Raw genomic sequence first — 14,430 nt, 5'->3', positions numbered from 1 at the left:
GTACAAATATTTACAGGAATCCTTGCCACTAAAGCTAACAACAATTCATTATGGATGTATAAAAGTAATAAGAACAAATTATTACGAGAAGCAATTTAAAATGATGCCACGCGTACGTTAACACTTCTTAATCCTGTGTCGAATTCTAGTTAACATACAACAATTCATTATCAGTAATTGGGTATTGATGACAGGCTAATGAAAATGATCAAATAAAACAACCCCCCTCTCTAATGAACTTTTCCTGGTCCTAATTACTGAGTATAACAAATTTGCAGTCATAAAACAGATGTAAGGGGTTTCCATGGAATTCATTACTGTAAGGGCTGAAGAGTAAGAAAATAGACTCAGTTTTGTTAACTTTGGGAGAATTAATTTTTTCCTTTACATTTTTATAAAAACAACAGAAGAAGAATAAAATATGAGACATTGTTTGAGTAGACAAGCCATCACAAGGACATGGCAATAGATGATTTAGTTAATGTTCTTAAAATTCAATCTCATCCTTGTTCAAAGATATCGATGCATGTTGTTAGAGACAAAGGAGAGATATAAATCATGTCCTGTGGGCACCCTAGGCAGTGTCTGGTAGACTATAACCAGACTTTTCTTTTATTATATTGCCATCTTTCTAACTCACAATTATTAACAAAAGCTTCTCTTAAATGAGTTTTGGAGAAAGATAAGCATTTAGAGGGTGATGTGTACAGAAAAGCTAGGCCCAAATCTGTGAAAAACGTCTTGACATGTGCTAGCCAAGGAATTAATGGTTCGGTCAAGCTTGTGATTCAACATAACCGTGTCCTTTTTCCAAATACGCAACCATAAGAGGAGCGGGCCAGTTTGATCGAGTCAGTAATAAAAGGGAGATTGAGTTCTTTGTGGACAATCAGATTCGAGCAAGCAAGAGTAACTGAAAGCAGCTTTTTAATGAACTTATCCTCCACTTTCTGCAGAGCACCCACTTCAGCGGTGCCCCATGTTTCTGCTCCGTAAGAGGCTATGGATTTTGCCAATTAAACTTCTACCATTTCTCTAATTGAATTTTGTAACCAGTTAAGAGGCAAATTTCCACAGAGCAGCTATGCTTTTTGGCACACAAATTAGCAGACCAGTTAAGTTTAGAATCGAAGAAGATGGCTAGAAACACAAGCATTTGCAATGCAAAAGGTTTTGCATTCACACGAGTCTGAGATATTGGCACTATAAATGACAATGCCTTTTATTTATGTTTTGGGTTTTAAAACCGAAATAAAAGGCATTGCCATTTACAATACAAATAGCTAAAGCTCTAGCAAATGCAAGACCTATTGCATTGCAATAAAGGGCCTTTTCGACCGCTTGTTAGATTGTAAATATCGGAGGATGAGACCGGCCTACGACGTCTTCAAAGTAGTGATAAATAGTGCAGGGAAAAAGATCTGTAAGTGTTGTAATTTACACAGACACGAAGTGTGAAGTGAGAGTTGCATATAATCCGAGCTATAAACACTAACAAGGCACTCAAACACCTTTTGCTCTGTGATTACACTTCCATGGCTCTGGAGGAAGAGCGGGGGGATATTTCCTGCTCTCTCCGTGATTTGAGTGTGCAGTGTGGTATTGCGTAATGTCATTGCTATCCTTGGCTTAATATAAAACACTCCTCCTGTCGTAGGGCCCTGGCTTCACCTCCTGGTAAAGGGCTTGCGGTGCTTTATGGAAAGGCATGGAGGGAGGGAGGGATGGTCTCGGCTGCAGCTCCGGCCTCGTACAGTGCCCCTGCTATTACTAGTGAGCGAGAGGCGCTGAAGTGGTGGTATTAGTACTGGTGGTGGTATTATTGGTGGTGGTAGTGGTGTTGTTAATAAAACAGGCTTTTGAAATCAATCTGTCAGGTGGCTTTAATGCCGATGACATGTAACACAGATGTGCTTTTGTCAGCTTCTCGTACACAGTATGGAGGGTGGGGCATTTTTTCAAGGTTAAGAAACAGAAAAAGTATGTTGTTACATTAAAGGAACAGCTCTTGGACTTACTGGGAAAGGCACTGCTGACTCCACATTATTTGAGGTCAATAGCACATTTCTATCCTAAAGTTGAACCAAATGCAGGAGATTAGTAGTCTGTGCTTATATATGGGCTCAATGCATGCCCAGGCCCAGTACTCAGTTTACATCCAAACCAATCACGTTGAAAGTTACTAAATTTCCCAACTGAATGCAAATGTAATCATAATTTTTTTTATCTGATTATTTTCTCAAAATAGTAGTGATTTTTTAGTGCCTTTGGCCTGAAAATATACAGTGAGTTATAGCGTTATTAAACCATTAAACAAAGTAAAGACATTAATAAAGATGTCGGCATATCGCCAGCAATAAGCAAAAGTAGATACACTGACTCTTGCTTAGCACTTTACTAATTTTTCATTGTCTTCATCCACACATAACTGTTGTTTTTGAATTGCTTACTTGTTTTTAACATTTTTCTGAAGCAAAAAGCAGATTCAAACTCCAAACGTGTACAGTCATTCAATGCAGGGTCATTGGGTAGCAACCACTTACACATCAACAGGAAATTAAATCAGCCTATTCCACAAGGCAAGCCATGGGTGTTTGCTAAGCATTTTGATACAGACTGTTATTCTTAAAATAGAATGGACATTTTGAGGAAACAGAAAACAAAATCCAGCAGCAATGCAAGGTGCATGAAGGCTAACAAACTCTCAAAAAATTAAATTAACAAAGAACCCTATTTGTGAATTCCTTTATCCTTCCAGAGTGGGTATGGTGCCACAAAACTGGGGTCGTAATATTGTCGGACGTAAATATTGTGCCCTGTTGATTCAAAACCATTGCTACACTTGAGTAATCTCTAAGAGGTTTACTGTATGTCTAGAGATATAAGGCATACACAGTATTTGTTAAAATACCACCCACACACCAAAAGGGCCCTTGGTGTCATGCTTCATCATCGGGGTCTTCCCGCCCCGCTGCGGGACGGGGCGTGCTGCGTCTGGTGACTACGCTGGAGCACTCTAAGTTTGTAAGTGCTATGTGAGGTGTATTTGTAGTGAGTGAAGTAGGGTCAAGGGTGAATGGCAAAGTGATGGCCGTATGGATTAAAAAAAACTTTATTGGTCCTAGGCTGGTACCGTTAAAAAGCAGTGTATCGGAGAGCCAATGCTATTAATGTGCTGGTTCTCCTGGGGATATCAACATGTCTCGAAGCTGTGGAAGCTTCTTCGTCAGGACGGAGTAAGATCCCTCTGTCACTCACTATGTTGCTATCAATATGTGAAAAATATATACAAGTGGTTAGAAATACAATACCTATGTGGTACAAATATATGTTTTGTTTTAGCTCTGTCAGTATTTCTGAAAATAAGCCTGTAAAATAAAGAGCACAGTTACTTTACGTGTGCTTCCCAATGCGCAGGCACCGGTCACCTTAGGAAGGAAAAGGTGACATATAGTGACTTTGGTTGATAGAATATCCTATAGTTAAACATAGGTGCTGTGACCTGTTAGGGTAAAGGGAGAGACAATACATAACAGAACAAACACATAAAACAGAAAGCACACACTCTATATAGTGAATTTAGAGTAGGCTGTTGCTAGCTGAAAAAAACATTGATGTGAGTCTATTTGGAAATCAAGTACATACTAGAAACGTAAGGAGTCCATGCCCCATGAGCCTTCGGGTCGAGAGGTAATGAGCGTGTGGGATGTGTATTTGAAGGTGTGCAGGAATGTGTGTGCATTGGTGAGAATTATGTGTTCTTACTATTGTTCTTACTATTGGCTTTGACCATTCTGTTTTCTGACTTTACCTTGCTTAATGGCAGGGGTTGCCTATTGGCTTTGGCATAATCTTATGCCATCTTGCATTAGTGGCCTATGCTTAAGCGACTCCATCTTCTGAGCCTTTCTAGGTGAGAAGTGATATTTTGCTTTCATTTGTTTTCTGCACTCTGTGTGCTAGTAGAAACTGGTTCTTATCAGAGGAATGTGCAGGCTGCTTCTCGAAGTCATAGCAAAGGCCTGATCAACCAATGCTGTGTCCGGGGCACGGAGTAGTACGGAATCTGATGGGAAAAGGAGGTGTGGCTTGCTAGAAGCTACGACCAATGTTTCCACTTGTATTAAAAAGGGGAGCCTCCACTGGTCAGGTGGAAGTGGAAGTTTGGAAGTCTGGTGGATTCCGAGTGAGGACAGACATGTCTATCTCGGATTGAACCCTGATTGCTGAGCTCTGTGTGAAGACTTCCCCCGGCCAGAAGTGGGCAGTGTATTGTATGCATCAGGTGATGTATTGAGTTTTGTGGTTATTGCCATTGTGATGTGAGCCAGCGGCTGCGATCGTCTGAGGTGTTTCTTTGTGGTGTGGGAGGTGCACATCCAGAGTGATCCTCTACTCTGTGTATATATCTTTCTGATCTCTTGCAGGACGTCCAGTGTATCTTATCTTATATCAGTTATTGCTTGTTTATTAATCAGTATTATAGTTTGCTCAGTTATTGATTCATGCCTTTAGATTATAAGTTTGCTACATATATTTGAATCTAATGAGTCAGAGTCAGAGTCAGGTATCTGAGATAGCCTTTGTTTAGAGAGTATTATGTAATAAACCCCAAGCCTTATTCTAAAAGTGATAGAGTCTTTGCATTTTGTTAAATAAAACCCCATTTCAAAAGGTGCTGTCTGTTTTGTGTTGAAGTCTTGCTGTGCCAGGGGTGGTAAGTGTATATTATTCAAAGGTGCAGTGGTATATTTGCCTCCCAGGTGGGAGTGCAGGGGTTGGGTGTGGCTTATTGGTAAGAAGCCACATTCAAAACAGACATAGAGCCCAGAGTGGGGTGTACGAACTTGTAATTATACTATTTGCAGTTTTATATAACACACCGCCAAGATTGAAAATGATTAAGAGTGTTTGCCTCTTAAATGCTAATATTTCAAGAAGAAAGTTGTTTTTGCAAGTCTGTAGCCCACGTAAAATATCCAATTTCTAGAACAGGTAGTTGCAGGTTCTCAAAAATATGCCTGATGACTTTTTTTGGGGAGCTTAATATAGCTCGAACTAGAACTGAAGGTATCAGAGCCCTTTACATGAGCACCAGTTGCGTACAGACGGACACATTCATTTTTTTTGTTTGTTATGCATGGGGAGATAAAGTGATTTGCCCGGAATCACAAGATGATGAGCATCCCTGCTGATACTCGAACCCAGCTTTGAGCCTTCACTCTAAATGTAGTTAAAGAGGCCATCCAGTATAGAGATTAAAAAAAGGTTCACTTTGCCCAATTCTGCATCTTTATCAATAGGCCTTCCAGAATGTTCCATTGTTCGATGTAATCAGTTGGGGTGTGGATATCCAGTGTAACATAATTCACCGAATGGCCCATTTAATGCTTACCCTAATAGGGGGGAAGCAGGGGGAACCTACTTATAGAGTGCACTGTTCCTACAGGGAAAAGAAACCCTTTTCCAGTACTACGACAACAACTTCAAAGTAATCAATACTCTAGAACTGTATTAACATACACATTCTGTGTTTTTATTTTTTTACATATATAAGTGGTGTATCCATGTTTACAGAGAAGACACAACACAAATGTAAATATTTTTGTGCATAAAAGAGAATTTAGAGCAAATGAATATCAATTAATACTTTCACAGTTAAATGAGTTGAAGACCATATATGTTGCTGACTCATCTCTTTGTCATCTGTGGAAACATGATTCATAGTCACTCATAAGACTGTTGATTCAATTTTCTGATGACATGGTGCCCAATGCATTTCGGGACCTGAAGGTACCCTTCGTCAGGGGAAAATCCTACAAAGTATATACAAACAGCTGATCAATGAAAAATAAAATACATTCTGATATCAAGAAAATTAACAATGCAAGCGTTGTTTTCAGACCCTTCAGGGGGAACAGAAGAAAAACATTACATTCGTCAATGTATGTGATGATGCCAAAAAGATAGAAATAGGAATGCCTAACAAATCCTCATCAATATACGTCTAGTTACAATGCATTGCTATAAATAAGTGAACAGACAAAATGCACAACCTAAACATGTGATTAAATTAATGACAAATCAACACAATTGGACCCAGCAAATAAATGCCTTAATACTAAACAAGATACAAATAAAATCCCTGTGGTATTCACTAGTCATCTTAATTATAACAACATGTACCTCTGTTGTATTATGTAGCTGTGGAATGGATACCTATGCTCTAGTGAAAAAACCTAGGAACTCCTAGATACACGGTGACTGCAATGCTTGAGATGCAAAATGTGCAATGTTATAGTAGTGGAGGCGTTTATCATAAAAGTGATAAACGGTATAGTGATGAAAAAACCTAATTTACCTCAATGGTATTGTGCCTGCGAATACTAGCGGGTTATTGAAGTGAGCCCAGGATTCTTCGATGAAAGAGAAATAGTCTGGCCTTTCAGGACAAAACTGAAAGAATAGAAACAATGACATAATGTGTCTTATAGTGGCGCATGTCTGATAAACCCTAGTAACTGTCATATACCCGAAACATTAGAAATGATGCGTACCTGTGTGAATCTCTAAGGTACAACGAACACGATCTGCAAATGCCGTGTAGCATACGTAATATCTTTTCCAGACTTTAGTGTCTATGGAGTAATAGATATAAAATCATCACTAAAATGATGAACAGTTAACACAGTGGAATCACTCTGCAATATCATCGACTAATATTATGGCATGTGTAACGAGAAATATAAAATGTACCTCTTTGGTTATTGCCAGGGAACCCGCAGTATAAATATATATGAAGGAACACGTGCGGCGTGTGGTAAAACAATCGTTTAGTCGCCAAGTCTGTTAGAAACATAAACGAGCGATAATTTCAACATGTGCCCAACTACAGCTTAATGTTGGGAAAAATAATTATGTAACTGGGCACGAACGTGCCCCAGGAAAAATGTATGTGCTAACAAGCTGCAAATATAATTTACCTGATAGGTCGGAGTAGTTCACAGGATGAGTGTGTGCTCGATGCGAGAAACCATTTCACCGCGCAAGGTTACCATACAGGTTTTTACAGAGTTCCTAAAGCCCCGCGCTGTAGGGGATAACTCTGGGAATTGTAGTCTGAACTCTGAATAGACTGGTGACATTGCACGCATGTTAACTATGAGCAGGGAAGTGTATATATCTGGTCAAGTGTATCTGGCAATATTAATAAACGTAACGTTATGGTTGCTGATCTAATTAACATGCTGACAGCTCAGGGACGTAAATACCATAGTTGACTGCTGCCAAGTGTACAACGATGTACCGCAAAATTACTGGATGGAGACAACTCTCTCACACAAAGGTGTTAGAAATACGCTAGTACTAAAAATACAATGGTGTAACGAGCCTCGTGTTATGTATATGCATCAATGGATATGAATGACTAATGGAGTTGTCATATATAAATATAATGGTCAAAATTCATTACATTGCTGCCTCTCTTTAATGACGTTATATGTACAAACATTGCATAACCCTGTCCCTCGACGATAACCACTGAACAATATACATAATGTTTCCCATATTAGCAGACAGACATACACTGTGTCCATGGTTAAATGCTAATGTATATCATATATTAGTGACATCTCAAAAGAACAACTTATGCCATAGGTATATGAAGCATGATTGGATGACTTTACCTTAAACATGTTGTCATAGATGAAACAATAATGGAAATAAACTAAAAGTGCATAACAAGAAAAATTGAGAGAAAATATACATCATGTATACCAATGCATTATGGAAGTATAGAGAGGGAGAGCTTCCCATAACTATATATGTTGTATATATAATCAGGCTTAACATTATATTTATAGAAAGCATCCCAAGTCTAGCCGATCATTCAAACCATTGGGGATTCCTGTGCATAAAAAATCTATCCAGTATGTTTCACGCTGTAATAATCTAGCTGAATTGTCTTGACCATCTTTCTTGGGTACTATTTCTAGAATTTGGGCACGTAGTTGTGATATGTTGTGGTGATTCTCATCCCAGTGCGTCGCTAGAGGGGAACTTTTCTGCTTGGTCCTGATATTACTCTTATTCTCTGTGAGTCTAATTTTAAGTTTACGTTCTGTTTTACCCACGTATAGTTTGCCACATGGGCATTTCAGACAATAGATTAAATTGGTGCTGTTACAGTCTGATGTGTGCTTGAGGTTGATTTTTTTGCCAGTCATAGGGTGAGTAACACTGTTGCCAATAATAATGTTGTTGCAATGTACACAATTTTTGCATTTCATAGTGCCTTTATATTCAGATGAGATTTGCGGACCTCGAGGTGTACGTAATATATCCAATAAATTGCGTCCCCTAGTGTGAGCAAAAATGGGTTTCTCCTGAAATATCCCATTGAATTCACTCTCGTTTTGGAGTAGTTCCCATCTCCTTAGGATGCTCTGTTTAATTTGTCTGGTAGATGTTGAATATTTTGACACAAATGTAAATGTGTTTTTAGAAGGTCTAATTTTGGGGGTCAACAATGTTTGTCGGTCAATTATAGCAAGTCTGTCTATACTTTGATTTAAGATATCGGTAGGATATCCTCGTTGTTCAAATTTCTTACATTGCGTGTGTATCTGATTCTCAAATAATGAGAGTGTTGCACAAATTCTCTTAATTCTCAGTAAATGAGAGTATGGCAGATTTGTGATCAGACTTCTTTCGATGAAAGCTGGTGAACATCAGAGTATTGTTCCTGTCAGTGGGTTTAGTGTAGATATCCGTCATCAGTTTTTTGTTAATGTGATCATTGGTGACGAGGACATCCAAGTAATGTACAGATGTTGAACTAATATAGTAAGTAAACTTAATTCTTGGATTCTTCGTGTTCAGATCAGAGATAAGATCTTCAAGTTCTGACTGAGTCTTGGACCATACCAAGAAAATATCATCAATATATCGACCATAAGTAACCAAACCTTCGTTCCATTGTTGTTTCACCAAAATATGCTCATGTTCAAAAAGAGACATAAAAATATTAGCGTACGATGGGGCCCCTGAAAATCCCATGCTGGTCCCTGTCATCTGACCAAAGAATTGCTCTTGCCAACGAAAGTAACTGTTATGCAAGCAAAAATGTAACAATTTTAGAATAAATACACTTTTTGCTTGGGGAAGATTCATTTGCAGTAAGGCCCATTCAACTGCTACCATCCCTTGATGATGATTGATGGATGTGTATAACGCTGTCACGTCAATCGTGCATAGTATCCAATCTTTGTGCCAGTATTCTTGAATAGATTCTAGTTTAGTTAAAAAGTGAGTCGTGTCCTTAATGTACGAGCACCACGATTGCACGAATTGTTGCAAGAAGTGATCCAGGTATCTTCCAATGGGATATTCTAATTGTTTGAGGCGTTGGGTAGTTGAACCCCCTTTGGTGTCTACTAATTTAATTTCATTGATCAGAGCATATATGTCTGTAGCTTCATCTGCTGTATATGCAAGAGTACTCGCTCTGATTTCAGTAATGTGTTATACTGTCAAAAGAAGCCATAATGATAAGCAAACTTGGAAATATTGTAAGTGGTGCTACCTCAAGAGGCCAAAAGTGACAATACAGAAAATAGGAAATTGAGGTGCACTCATTGCTATAAACAAAACGTAATGAATACCATTAAATCCAAGGGTGCTACTCTACGGTCTTGTGTTTGGCTAACACAAACAGAGGCTATCCTAATAGGGGGGAAGCAGGGGGAACCTACTTGTAGAGTGCACTGTTCCTACAGGGAAAAGAAACCCTTTTCCAGTACTACGACAACAACTTCAAAGTAATCAATACTCTAGAACTGTATTAACATACACATTCTGTGTTTTTATTTTTTTACATATATAAGTGGTGTATCCATGTTTACAGAGAAGACACAACACAAATGTAAATATTTTTGTGCATAAAAGAAAATTTAGAGCAAATGAATATCAATTAATACTTTCACAGTTAAATGAGTTGAAGACCATATATGTTGCTGACTCATCTCTTTGTCAACTGTGGAAACATGATTCATAGTCACTCATAAGACTGTTGATTCAATTTTCTGATGACATGGTGCCCAATGCATTTCGGGACCTGAAGGTACCCTTCGTCAGGGGAAAATCCTACAAAGTATATACAAACAGCTGATCAATGAAAAATAAAATACATTCTGATATCAAGAAAAATAACAATGCAAGCGTTGTTTTCAGACACTTCAGGGGGAACAGAAGAAAAACATTACATTCGTCAATGTATGTGATGATGCCAAAAAGATAGAAATAGGAATGCCTAACAAATCCTCATCAATATACGTCTAGTTACAATGCATTGCTATAAATAAGTGAACAGACAAAATGCACAACCTAAACATGTGATTAAATTAATGACAAATCAACACAATTGGACCCAGCAAATAAATGCCTTAATACTAAACAAGATACAAATAAAATCCCTGTGGTATTCACTAGTCATCTTAATTATAACAACACGTACCTCTGTAGTATTATTTAGCTGTGGAATGGATACCTATGCTCTAGTGAAAAAACCTAGGAACTCCTAGATACACGGTGACTGCAATGCTTGAGATGCAAAATGTGCAATGTTATAGTAGTGGAGGCGTTTATCATAAAAGTGATAAACGGTATAGTGATGAAAAAACCTAATTTACCTCAACGGTATTGTGCCTGCGAATACTAGCGGGTTATTGAAGTGAGCCCAGGATTCTTCGATGAAAGAGAAATAGTCTGGCCTTTCAGGACAAAACTGAAAGAATAGAAACAATGACATAATGTGTCCTATAGTGGCACATGTCTGATAAACCCTAGTAACTGTCATATACCCGAAACATTAGAAATGATGCGTACCTGTGTGAATCTCTAAGGTACAACGAACACGATCTGCAAATGCCGTGTAGCATACGTAATATCTTTTCCAGACTTTAGTGTCTATGGAGTAATAGATATAAAATCATCACTAAAATGATGAACAGTTAACACAGTGGAATCACTCTGCAATATCATCGACTAATATTATGGCATGTGTAACGAGAAATATAAAATGTACCTCTTAGGATAGCCTCTGTTTGTGTTAGCCAAACACAAGACCGTAGAGTAGCACCCTTGGATTTAATGGTATTCATTACGTTTTGTTTATAGCAATGAGTGCACCTCAATTTCCTATTTTCTGTATTTTCACTTTCGGCCTCTTGAGGTAGCACCACTTACAATATTTCCAAGTTTGATTATCATTATGGCTTCTTTTGACAGTATAACACATATTACTGAAAACAGAGCGAGTACTCTTGCATATACAGCAGATGAAGCTACAGACATATATGCTCTGATCAATGAAATTAAATTAGTAGACACCAAAGGGGGTTCAACTACCCAACGCCTCAAACAATTAGAATATCCCATTGGAAGATACCTGGATCACTTCTTGCAACAATTCGTGAAATCGTGGTGCTCGTACATTAAGGACATGACTCACTTTTTAACTAAACTAGAATCTATTCAAGAATACTGGCACAAAGATTGGATACTATGCACGATTGACGTGACAGCGTTATACACATCCATCAATCATCATCAAGGGATGGAAGCAGTTGAATGGGCCTTACTGCAAATGAATCTTCCCCAAGCAAAAAGTGTATTTATTCTAAAATTGTTGCATTTTTGCTTGCATAACAGTTACTTTCGTTGGCAAGAGCAATTCTTTAGTCAGATGACAAGGACCAGCATGGGATTTTCAGGGGCCCCATCGTACGCTAACATTTTTATGTCTCTTTTTGAGCATGAGCATATTTTGGTGAAACAACAATGGAACGAAGGTTTGGTTACTTATGGTCGATATATTGATGATATTTTCCTGGTATGGTCCAAGACTCAGTCAGAACTTGAAGATCTTATCTCTGATCTGAACACGAAGAATCCAAGAATTAAGTTTACTTACTTTATTAGTTCAACATCTGTACATTACTTGGATGTCCTCGTCACCAATGATCACATTAACAAAAAACTGATGACGGATATCTACACTAAACCCACTGACAGGAACAATACTCTGATGTTCACCAGCTTTCATCCAAGAAGTCTGATCACGAATCTGCCATACTCTCATTTACTGAGAATTAAGAGAATTTGTGCAACACTCTCATTATTTAAGAATCAGATACACACGCAATGTAAGAAATTTGACAACGAGGATATCCCACCGATATCTTAAATCAAAGTATAGACAGACTTGCTATAATTGACCGACAAACATTGTTGACCCCCAAAATTAGACCTTCTAAAAACACATTTACATTTGTGTCAAAATATTCAACATCTACCAGACAAATTAAACAGAGCATCCTAAGGAGATGGGAACTACTCCAAAACGAGAGTGAATTGAATGGGATATTTCAGGAGAAAACCATTTCTGCTCACACTAGGGGACGCAATTTAATGGATATATTACGTACACCTCGCGGTCCGCAAATCTCATCTGAATATAAAGGCACTATGAAATGCAAAAATTGTGTACATTGCAACAACATTATTATTGGCAACAGTGTTACTCACCCTATGACTGGCAAAAAAATCAACCTCCAGCACACATCAGACTGTAACAGCACCAATTTAGTCTATTGTCTGAAATGCCCATGTGGCAAACTATACGTGGGTAAAACAGAACGTAAACTTAAAATTAGACTCACAGAGCATAAGAGTAATATCAGGACCAAGCAGAAAAGTTCCCCTCTAGCGACGCACTGGGATGAGAATCACCACAACATATCACAACTACGTGCCCAAATTCTAGAAATAGTACCCAAGAAAGATGGTCAAGACAATTCAGCTAGATTATTACAGCGTGAAACACACTGGATAGATTTTTTATGCACAGGAATCCCCAATGGTTTGAATGATCGGCTAGACTTGGGATGCTTTCTATAAATATAATGTTAAGCCTGATTATATATACAACATATATAGTTATGGGAAGCTCTCCCTCTCTATACTTCCATAATGCATTGGTATACATGATGTATATTTTCTCTCAATTTTTCTTGTTATGCACTTTTAGTTTATTTCCATTATTGTTTCATCTATGACAACATGTTTAAGGTAAAGTCATCCAATCATGCTTCATATACCTATGGCATAAGTTGTTCTTTTGAGATGTCACTAATATATGATATACATTAGCATTTAACCATGGACACAGTGTATGTCTGTCTGCTAATATGGGAAACATTATGTATATTGTTCAGTGGTTATCGTCGAGGGACAGAGTTATGCAATGTTTGTACATATAACGTCATTAAAGAGAGGCAGCAATGTAATGAATTTTGACCATTATATATATGACAACTCCATTAGTCATTCATATCCATTGATGCATATACATAACACGAGGCTCGTTACACCATTGTATTTTTAGTACTAGCGTATTTCTAACACCTTTGTGTGAGAGAGTTGTCTCCATCCAGTTATTTTGCCGTACATCGTTGTACACTTGGCAGCAGTCAACTATGGTATTAACGTCCCTGAGCTGTCAGCATGTTAATTAGATCAGCAACCATAACGTTACGTTTATTAATATTGCCAGATACACTTGACCAGATATATACACTTCCCTGCTCATAGTTAACATGCGTGCAATTTCACCAGTCTATTCAGAGTTCAGACTACAATTCCCATAGTTATCCCCTACAGCGCGGGGCTTTAGGAACTCTGTAAAAACCTGTATGGTAACCTTGCGCGGTGAAATGGTTTCTCGCATCGAGCACACACTCATCCTGTGAACTATTCCGACCTATCAGGTAAATTATATTTGCAGCTTGTTAGCACATACATTTTTTCCTGGGGCACGTTCGTGCCCAGTTACATAATTATTTTTCCCAACATTAAGCTGTAGTTGGGCACATGTTGAAATTATCGCTCGTTTATGTTTCTAACAGACTTGGCGACTAAACGATTGTGTTACCACACGCCGCACGTGTTCCTTCATATATATTTATACTGCGGGTTCCCTGGCAATAACCAAAGAGGTACATTTTATATTTCTCGTTACACATGCCATAATATTAGTCGATGATATTGCAGAGTGATTCAACTGTGTTAACTGTTCATCATTTTAGTGAGGATTTTATATCTATTACTCCATAGACACTAAAGTCTGGAAAAGATATTACGTATGCTACACGGCATTTGCAGATCGTGTTCGTTGTACCTTAGAGATTCACACAGGTACGCATCATTTCTAATGTTTCGGGTATATGACAGTTACTAGGGTTTATCAGACATGCGCCACTATAAGACACATTATGTCATTGTTTCTATTCTTTCAGTTTTGTCCTGAAAGGCCAGACTATTTCTCTTTCATCGAAGAATCCTGGGCTCACTTCAATAACCCGCTAGTATTCG

General features: G+C 38.1%; 1 pseudogene across 1 annotated transcript in view; it reads left to right on the top strand.

Moving 5' to 3' along the window:
- Positions 1-14,430, top strand: part of LOC144806504 (uncharacterized) — a 78,116-nt pseudogene that overhangs the window by 27,060 nt on the left and 36,626 nt on the right. The gene's annotated exons all lie outside the window — the stretch shown is intronic.

The sequence above is a fragment of the Lissotriton helveticus genome (genome assembly GCF_964261635.1).
Source record: "Lissotriton helveticus chromosome 1_1 unlocalized genomic scaffold, aLisHel1.1 SUPER_1_unloc_8, whole genome shotgun sequence".
Classification (NCBI taxonomy): domain Eukaryota; kingdom Metazoa; phylum Chordata; class Amphibia; order Caudata; family Salamandridae; genus Lissotriton; species Lissotriton helveticus.
This window is presented reverse-complemented; position numbering and strand designations above follow the sequence as displayed.